The sequence below is a fragment of the Coregonus lavaretus genome (genome assembly GCF_964263955.1).
Source record: "Coregonus lavaretus genome assembly, chromosome: 32".
NCBI classification, from domain to species: domain Eukaryota; kingdom Metazoa; phylum Chordata; class Actinopteri; order Salmoniformes; family Salmonidae; genus Coregonus; species Coregonus lavaretus.
In genome coordinates, this window is record NC_140019.1 from 38104155 (window position 1) to 38114750 (window position 10596).

General features: G+C 48.6%; 1 protein-coding gene across 1 annotated transcript in view; it reads right to left on the reverse strand.

The window, feature by feature from the left end:
• The window catches only part of klhl4 (kelch-like family member 4), a 51264-nt gene extending 41561 nt beyond the window's left edge, over positions 1–9703 (reverse strand). Inside the window, exon 1 of the mRNA XM_084150468.1 lies at positions 9626–9703. The gene's annotated coding sequence lies outside the window, so the exon portion shown is untranslated. The remainder of the gene's footprint in view (positions 1–9625) is intronic.
• Positions 9704–10596: the final 893 nt, after the last annotated feature.

Consider the following 10596-nt stretch of genomic DNA (forward strand, 5'->3'; position numbering starts at 1 on the left):
CTAAGTTAATGCACATGCATGATACACGCTCCCTCTCTTCTCTGTCTCACCCACTCGCTCCGTGTCCTCACTGCACATGCACACACAGGAACCGAAACAGAAATGAGAAACGTTTCACAAGCCCAGCCCAGTATCCAGTAGCTGATCATGTTGGAGTAGGCAGCTCCAGCCCCTCACCAGAGGGAGGGTGGGAGGGAGGGAGGGAGGGAGGGAGGGAGGGAGGGAGGGAGGCAGGGAGGGTGGGAGAGAGGGAGGAGGGGGTGGGTATCATACACACAGCATGATGAGGTCACAGCTTAACCAAGTAAATCATCTCTTCTCTGAGGAAGGGAAGAAAGAAACGACAGCATTATCTGAAGCTCCGTCTCTGTCATTATCTCCTCCGTCTCTAGTAGCAGCCTCACGCTATGCTATCATACATGATGCACATGACCATACATACACACTCACACACGGACACACACACATCACATCTGCCTGCACAGCACTGCCCCCCCCACGTCTCACGGCGTCTCATAGGGAAAGAGGCTCTATCTCTCTATGCAGGCAATCAACCATGCAGAATAATGATTCTCTCCTCTCCATCCTCCTCATACTAGTAGAAAACTCAGCATTAATCATGAACCGTCAAGGTCGATAAACTGCCGCTGCTGATCGGTTTTCAAAGACCTCAAATTCAGGAAATTCTGTTCTTATTTTCCAAATTGAAATGCAGATTCCATTTGAGCTGTAGTGATGTAAACATGTACATGTTTCCTGTATCACATGTTCCTGGAGATAGACTCTAGGGTAAGGATTAAAGAGATGGTTTGATGTAGTGTGTGCAGGGTAATCTGAGGACAATTCAATCGATCTTGACAACATACCCGGCAAAGGAAAATAAGAGGCCAGTATAAACTGCAGTATGGTTCACTGTCCACGGTGGATCTTGTTGCTCTAGTTATTTTATTATGAGTTGGGAAATTAGAAATTAGTGGTCAGAAGAAATTAAACATGCCCACGGGGGGCTAGTGAAGTAATTTATTTTGATAATCAAGAAACAATGTGCAATGCACAGTTAGACAGTTAGGGTGTGTCAGTAGCTGAGTGTAGATGCGGTGTGGAAATCAAGCGCAGGAAACACGGGCGTTAGTGAACAGACTTTAGTCAACGAAAGCAGCACCAAACAGGCGAACAGCCAACCCAACCGGGAGGCAAAATACAAATTACGCACAATAAACACAGTGCGTAAAACAACGATAGCGCACACAGTGCGGACTCTCGAAACACAACAAAACACGAGAGTAAATCCAGAGAGCAACAGCTTGACAAAAAACAATCACACATAACACCTGACCCAACACACGATAACTAAATAGGAAACAAAATCAAACACTAACAAGGGACAGGTGTACAAACAGACAAAACCAAACAAACATGAAACATCGAACGGTGGCAGCTAGTACTCCGGGGACGACGACCGCCGAAGCCTGCCCGAACAAGGAGGAGGAGCAGCCTCGGCCGAAACCGTGACAGTACCCCCCCCTTGACGCGCGGCTCCAGCCGTGCGCCGATCCCGGCCTCGGGGACGACCAGGACGACGCGGAGCAGGGCGCGTAGGATGACCCCGATGGAACTCGGTCAGCAGGGACAGGTCTAATATGTCCCTCCTCGGCACCCAGCACCGCTCCTCCGGGCCGTACCCCTCCCACTCCACGAGATATTGGAGACCCCCCATCCGGCGTCTCGAATCAAGGATGGACCTCACAGTGTACGCCGGAGCCCCCTCGATGTCCAACGGGGGCGGAGGAATCTCCTCTATCTCATAGTCCTGGAGTGGACCAGCTACCACCGGCCTGAGGAGAGACACATGGAACGAGGGGTTAATATTCCTGTAATCAATAGGCAGTTCTAACCTGTAACACACCTCGTTCAACCTCCTCAGGACTTTGAATGGCCCCACAAACCGCCGACCCAGCTTCCGGCAGGGCAGGCGGAGGGGCAGGTTTCTGGTCGAGAGCCAGACTCGATCTCCAGGTGCGTATACAGGCCCCTCACTGCGGTGGAGATCGGCGCTCGTCTTATGCCGACGGATGGCCCGCTGCAGATGGACGTGGGCAGCGTTCCATGTCTCCTCCGAGCAACGCACCCACTCATCCACCGCAGGGGCCTCGATCAGGCTCTCGTGCCAAGGTGCCAGAACTGGCTGGTACCCTAACACACACTGGAAAGGGGTTAGTTGGGTGGAGGAGTGGCGGAGAGAGTTCTGCGCCATCTCGGCCCACGGAACGTATCTCGCCCACTCCTCCGGCCGGCCCTGGCAATAAGACCTCAGAAACCTACCCACATCCTGGTTGACACGTTCAACCTGCCCATTACTCTCCGGGTGGTAACCCGAGGTAAGGCTCACCGAAACCCCCAACCGTTCCATAAAGGCTCTCCACACTCTGGAGGTGAACTGGGGGCCTCGATCAGACACTATATCCTCGGGTACCCCGTAATGCCGGAAGACATGGGTAAACAGAGCCTCAGCGGTCTGTAGGGCAGTAGGGAGACCCGGCATGGGAAGGAGACGACAGGCCTTCGAGAACCGATCCACAACGACCAGGATGGTAGTATTCCCCTGTGAGGGGGGAAGGTCTGTAACAAAGTCCACCGAGAGGTGGGACCAGGGTCGTTGTGGAACGGGCAGGGGTTGTAGCTTACTCCTGGGCAAATGTCTGGGCGCCTTACACTGTGCACACACCGAACAGGAGGAGACATAAACCCTCAAATCCCTGGCTAACGTTGGCCACCAGTACTTAGTGCTAAGGCAGTGAACTGTCCGGCCGATACCTGGATGTCCAGAGGAGGGGGACGTATGAGCCCAATAAATGAGGCGATCGCGTACCTCGAGCGGAACGTACGTCCGACCCACTGGACACTGTGGAGGACTTGGGTCGGTGCGTAACGCCCGCTCGATCTCTGCATCGACCTCCCATACCACCGGTGCCACCAAACAAGACTTTGGTAGTATGGGAGTGGGCTCAACGGACCTCTCCTCCGTGTCATACCGCCGAGACAGGGCATCTGCCTTCCCGTTCTGGGACCCAGGGATGTAAGTGATTTTAAACACAAACCGGGCTAGAAACATAGTCCAGCGGGCCTGGCGAGGATTCAGTCTCCTAGCTGCCCGGATGTACTCCAGGTTACGGTGGTCCGTCAAAATGAGGAAAGGGTGTTGAGCCCCCTCAAGCCAATGCCTCCACACCTTTAGGGCATGTACCACGGCTAACAGCTCCCTGTCCCCTACGTCATAATTCCGCTCCGCCGGACTGAGCTTCTTAGAATAAAAAGCACAGGGGCGGAGCTTAAGTGGTGTGCCAGACCGTTGTGAGAGGACGGCCCCAATACCGGCCTCGGACGCGTCTACCTCTACCTGGAATGGTAACGCGGGATCCGGATGCGCCAACACCGGCGCCGAGGTAAACAGGTCCTTCAGTCTCCCAAAAGCCCTGTCCGCCTCAGCTGACCACCGCAAGCGCACCGGACCCCCCTTCAACAGAGACGTTATGGGAGCTGCCACCTGTCCAAAACCCCGGATAAACCTCCGGTAATAATTCGCAAAACCCAAGAACTGTTGCACCTCTTTCACAGTGGTTGGGGTTTGCCAATTACGCACAGCTGACACCCGGTCAACCTCCATCTTCACCCCTGACGCAGACAACTGATAACCCAAAAAGGAGACCGACTTCTGAAAGAACAGACATTTCTCTGCCTTGACATATAGGTCATGCTCCAACAGTCTCCTCAACACTCGGCGCACCAGGGCTACATGCTCAGCTCGGGTAGAACTGTACACCAGAATATCGTCTATGTACACGACTACTCCCTGCCCCTGCATGTCCCGGAAAATCTCATCTACAAAGGATTGGAAGACTGAGGGAGCATTCATTAACCCATATGGCATGACGAGATACTCGTAATGACCGGAGGTCGTGCTAAATGCTGTCTTCCATTCATCGCCCTCTCTAATGCGCACCAAGTTATATGCGCTCCTGAGATCCAATTTTGTGAAGAACTGAGCACCGTGTAATGACTCCGTCATAGTCGCAATCAGAGGAAGTGGATAACTGTACTTCACCGTAATCTGATTGAGACCGCGGTAATCAATACACGGGCGCAAACCTCCATCTTTTTTCTTCACAAAAAAGAAGCTCGAGGAAGCGAGTGAAGTGGAGGCCCGTATGTATCCCTGTCTCAGAGACTCGGCGATGTAAGTTTCCATCGCCTTCCTCTCCTCTTGAGACAAGGGATACACATGGCTCCGCGGGAGTGCTGCTCCTAACTGGAGATCTATCGCACAATCCCCCTGTCTATGAGGCGGCAGCTGCGCCGCCCTTGTCTTACTAAACACCAGTGTCAAATCCTCATACTCGGGGGGAATATGCAGTGCAGGCATTTGATTTGGACTCTCCACCGAGGTCGCCCCTATGGAAACACCCAGACATAGCCCCTCACACTGAACAGACCACCCTTTAAGAGCTTTCTCTCGCCACGAAATAGTAGGATCATGGGTAATCAACCAGGGAAGTCCCAGCACCACCGGATACGCAGGAGAGTCAATCAGATAGAGCTGAATCGTCTCCTCATGACCCCCCTGCGTCTTCATCCTAAGGGGCGCTGTGACCTCCCTAATTAACCCAGATCCTAACGGACGGCTATCTAGGGCATGTACAGGGAAAGGCTTATCAACGGGAAGGAGAGGAATCCCTAACTCTACACAGAACTGGCGATCTACAAAATTCCCAGCTGCGCCTGAATCTACTAGCGCCTTATGCTGGGAACGAGGTGCAACCTGTGGGAAACAAACAGGCAAGGTTAAGTGAACGACAGAAAGCTCTGGGTAAGTAGGGCGCCTACTCACCTGGGAGGACTCCCCAATGCGTGGCCTGCCTTCACCTCCACCGGGGGACCTTCCCCAACACCTAGCCACGGCCACAGTTGGTGCAGGGAACGGCCCCCCTCGGGATCCTACTCCTCCGTTCTCTAGCGCCAGCACCTCCGAGCTCCATAGGGCTCGGCTCGGAGGTGCCGGAAGGTGGAATGGGCAACCCCCACCCGGGACGTCCACGGGTGGCGAGCAGGGTGTCCAGCCGAATGGCCATGTCGACCAGTTGGTCAAACGACAACGTGGTATCCCTACACGCCAACTCTCTCTGGACGTCCTCCCGGAGGCTGCAGCGGAAGTGGTCTATGAGGGCCCGCTCATTCCACCCTGCATCTGCCGCTAGAGTCCGGAACTCCAAAGCAAAATCCTGTGCGCTCCTCATCCCCTGTCGGAGGTAGAACAGACGCTCCCCCGCCGCCTTCCCTTCTGGTGGATGGTCAAACACGGCACGGAAGCGGCGTGAGAACTCCGCATAGGTAATAGTAGCGGCGTCTATTCTCCTCCATTCGGCGTTGGCCCACTCCAACGCCTTGCCGGTGAGACAGGAGATGAGGGCGGAGACGCTCTCGTGTCCCGAGGGCGCCGGGTGTACGGTGGCGAGGTAGAGCTCCACTTGCAGCAGGAACCCTTGACACCCGGCAGCGGAGCCGTCGTACGCCCTCGGGAGCGAGAGCCGAATCCCGCTGGGTTCCGGAAGGGGGACAGGAGGACTGACCGATGGGGATGGTCCGGTAGGTGGGGGCGTGGGTACCCCGCTGCTTTCCCATCGGTGGAGAGTGTTCATCACCCGATCCAGGGCGTGACCGATCTGGTTGATCCTGTCCTCCTGCCCATGAAGACGGTCCTCCATGATGTCCGTTGGCGCGGTTGCTCCTGCTGATTCCATGGGTTGTTGTGTGATTCTGTCAGTAGCTGAGTGTAGATGCGGTGTGGAAATCAAGCGCAGGAAACACGGGCGTTCGTGAACAGACTTTAGTCAACGAAAGCAGCACCAAACAGGCGAACAGCCAACCCAACCGGGAGGCAAAATGCAAATTACGCACAATAGACACAGTGCGTAAAACAACGATAGCGCACACAGTGCGGACTCTCGAAACACAACAAAACACGAGAGTAAATCCAGAGAGCAACAGCTTGACAAAAAACAATCACACATAACACCTGACCCAACACACGATAACTAAATAGGAAACAAAATCAAACACTAACAAGGGACAGGTGTACAAACAGACAAAACCAAACAAACATGAAATATCGAACGGTGGCAGCTAGTACTCTGGGGACGACGACCGCCGAAGCCTGCCCGAACAAGGAGGAGGAGCAGCCTCGGCCGAAACCGTGACAGGGTGGTCCTCTGTAGCTCAATTGGTAGAGCGTGGCGCTTGTAACGCCAGGGTAGGGAGTTCAATAAAAAGCGTCTGCTAAATGGCATATTATTTTTTTATTATTTATTATTATAGATATGGACACCACAGACAAACCATTAGCTATAGGTCTGTAGTTGTGATTTCTATGGTGATATGTTTATTTGTGCTCATGCATTACAGTTGTTATTTACTGTATGGACACGGGGGGTCCACCGTTACGTTATATCCAAAGGTCAGATCATTAATGGGCGGATGTCGGATTCAACAACAATGTAATTCATTTAAAAGTCCAAAGATTGCCCCTTTAAGCAATTCATGTGGTTGATTTTGACACAGTCAGTCACATCTTGTCAATGCACTGTATGTTAATGTCCTGTCAACATACTGTATATATTAATACCTTGTCAACATACTGTATATATTAATTCTGTGATATTGCATAGGTTGAATAACAAATACATATAGATGGCAGTGGAGATGACGTGAGTATTTTACCCCATGAATCATTGTGTGAACTGTAGTTGTTATGGGTAGTAGCCATTATATATGTGCTTGATATTCACTACCAGTCAAAGGTTTGGACACGCCTACTCACACTCAAGGGTTTTTCTTTATTTTTTACTATTTTCTACATTGTGGAATAATAGTGAAGATATCAAAACTATGAAAATAACACATATGGAATCATGTGGTAACCCAATGTTATATTAGAGATTCTTCAAAGTAGCCACCCTTTGCCTTGATGACAGCTTTGCACACACTTGGCATTCTCTCAACCAGCTTCATGAGGTAGTCACCAGGAATGCATTTCAATTAACAACTGTGTCTTGTTAAAAGTTAATTTGTGGAATTTCGTTCCTTCTTAATGCATTTGAGCTAATCAGTTGTGTTGTGACAAGGTAGGGGTGGTATACAGACGATAGCTCTATTTGGTAAAAGACCAAGTCCATATTATGGCAAGAACAGTTCAAATAGGCAAAGAGAAACGACAGTCAATACGGAAAATGTAAGAACTTTGAACGTTTCTTCAAGTGCAGTCGCAAAAACCATCAAGCGTTATAATGAAACAGGCTCTCATGAGGACCGCCACAGGAAAGGAAGACCCAGAGTTACCTCTGCTGCAGAGGATATGTTCATTAGAGTTAACTACACCTCAGATTGCAGCCCAAATAAATGCTTCACAGAGTTCAAGTAACAGACACATCTCAACATCAACTGTTCAGAGGAGACTGCGTGAATCAGGCCTTCATGATCCAATTGCTGCAAAGAAAGCACTACTAAAGGACACCAATAAGAAGAAGAGACCAACTTGGGCCAAGAAACACGAGCAATGGACATTAGACCGGTGGAAATCTGTCCTTTGGTCTGATGGGTCCAAATTTTAGATTTTTGGTTCCAACCGCCGTGTCTTTGTGAGACGCAGAGTAGGTGAACGGATGATCTCCGCATGTGTGGTTACCACCGTGAAGCACGGAGGTGGAGGTATGATGTTGTGGGGGTGCTTTGCTGGTGGCACTGTCAGTGATTTATTTAGAATTCAAGGCACGCTTAACCAGCATGGCTACCACAGCATTCTGCAGCGATATGCCATCCCATCTGGTTTGGACTTAGTGGGACTATCATTTGTTTTTCAACAGGACAATGACCCAACACACCTCCAGGCTGTGTAAGGGCTATTTGACCAAGAAGGAGTGTGATGGAGTGCTGCATCAGATGACCTGGCCTCCACAATCCACCAACTGCAGAGTGAAGGAAAAGCAGCCAACAAGTGCTCAGCATATGTGGGAACTCCTTCAAGACTGTTGGTAAAGCATTCCTCATGAAGCTGGTTGAGAGAACGCCAAGGGTGTGCAAAGCTGTCATCAAGGCAAAGGGTGGCTACTTTGAAGAATCTAAAATCTAAAATATACTTTGATTTGTTTAACACTTCTTTGGTTACAACGTGATTCCATATGTGTTATTTCATAGTTCTGATGTCTTCACTATTATTCTACAATGTAGAAAATAGTAAAAAATAAAGAAAAACCCTTGAATGAGTAGGTGTGTCAAAACGTTTGACTGGTACTGTATATCAAGCACAATACTACAGTATGCTTTCCCAAAGCCCATATTAGTATCTGGAGATACATACTATTAAAGGTGTATAACACTTTACGCTAAGGTACCTTTTATAAAGCGTTTATGAAGGGTTTATAATTACAGTTATTTTTAAAGGGAACCTTATTGTAAAGTGTTACCTAGAGTTTACAGTATTTTCCAGTATGCAATTTCTTTTGTCAGTATGGTCCCGTGTGTTCAAATATGAATTATGTTTATACTGTACACCAGCGAAGTAGAATTATTTCTTTCTCATACAAGCTGCAGAGAGGGTAGATTTCAATATGCTGCAGCAGTATATCTCATCTGTCTCCTAGCCTCCTGCTCTGTCTGTATATAAAGGGTTACGTCCCAAATGGCACCCTATTCCCTATATAGTGCACTACTTTTGACCAGAGCCCTATGGGCCCTAGTTAAAAGTAGTGAACCAAATAGGGAACAGGGTGCCATTTGGGACAGAAAGGAGGAATTTGCAGCTCCTGTACCCACTACCTTCAATGACTTATTCATATGCTGTGAGCCATCAGTTGACCGTTATACTGATGAGCCAAGAAAATATTAAACAGTTAGCTAGCCGTTAAGATGAGCATCTCTCTCTCTCTCTCTCTCTCTCTCTCTCTCTCTCTCTCTCTCTCTCTCTCTCTCTCTCTCTCTCGCTCTCACGTCCAATTAATAAAGAACATATTTGTATGATGGTGATCTGAAACAACACACTGCCAATTCAAACGCAACAGTCAGCCTTTTGACGTTTATTTGAAACAACACCTAACATCGAAGTCTCAAAGAAAAAAGCGTGTTTATAAAATAGGCTTCCTCTCAACGACTGAATCATTATCCTCTCTGTAGTGCACTATATAGGGAACTGGGTGCCATTTGGGACGTACTCTCTGGAGGTCAGGAGAGACAGGTCAAAATGTATGAGTAAATTACTTTTAATGTGCCGTTTCTGTCTGAGCCTGCAGCTGAGGTTTTTCCTTGAGTCAATAGGAAGACATTTAGACATATTTGTGGACGGCCAAGGCAAGGACATAGGGCAATGGGAGTTTATTTTGAGCTACTGTCAGAGCCACCGTAATGCACGGTAATGATTTAAGTATTATGAGTATCCTCAGTGACAAATGTTACTAGATTAAAATTGTAGAAAGAAAGAAATCAAGAGTATCCCCGGTCAGTGTTGATCTACACTCTTGGAGCAACTCAAGCATTACACGTCCAGTCACTACATAGTCACTTCATAGAACATAGTTCTTACCTGTCAAAGGAATCCTGCTGGTTATTGCATCCAGTCGGTCTTATATTCCTCTCTTCCTACTTTTTGATATCTGGAAGTCTCTAAAAAGTATTGTAAATCAGCACTACTACAAACTACTACAGGTCTCCAATGAAATGTTCCGTTGCGTTTTTAGTCCCCCTGTGTCCTCCTCTTTAGCTGACAAATATTTTGCCTTCACAAAGGAAAAGAGCACTTTCCTCTTTTAAAGGAAATTCCTGAAGAGTTCCTTCCTCTACGCTGCCTCAACAACAATTACATTCAAACAACCAGGAACAGGGAACACTTCCTGTGTTCTAGCCAAAACACTGCATGGACAATGGTAGACTACAGCTACACCGCATACAGAATGTGTCCCAAATAGCACCCTATCACCTACTGTAGCCGATGTGAGTAAGACTTTTAAACAGGTCAACATTCACAAGGCCGCAGGGCCAGACGGATTACCAGGACGTGTACTCAGAGCATGCGCTGACAAACTGGCAAGTGTCTTCACTGACATTTTCAACCTGTCCCTGACCGAGTCTGTAAATACCAACATGTTTCAAGCAGACCTCCATATTTGCACTATTTTACGCTGCTGCTACTCTCTGTTTATTATCTATGCACAGTCACTTTACCTCTACCTACATGTGCATATTACCTCAATTACCTCGACTAACCTGTGCCCCCGCACACTGACTCTGTACCGGTACCCCCCTGTATATAGCCTCCCTACTGTTATTTTATTTTACTGCTGCTTTTTAATTATTTGTTATTTTTCTATTTTCTTCTTTATTTTATTTTTTATTTTTTACTTCAGTTTATTTAGTAAATACTTTCTTAACACTTATTTTTCCCCCCCAAAAAAAACTGCAGTGTTGGTTAAGGGCTTGTAAGTAAGCATTTCACTGTAAGGTGTACACCTGTTGTATTCCGCACATGTATATAGTACACTACTTTTGACCAGGGGC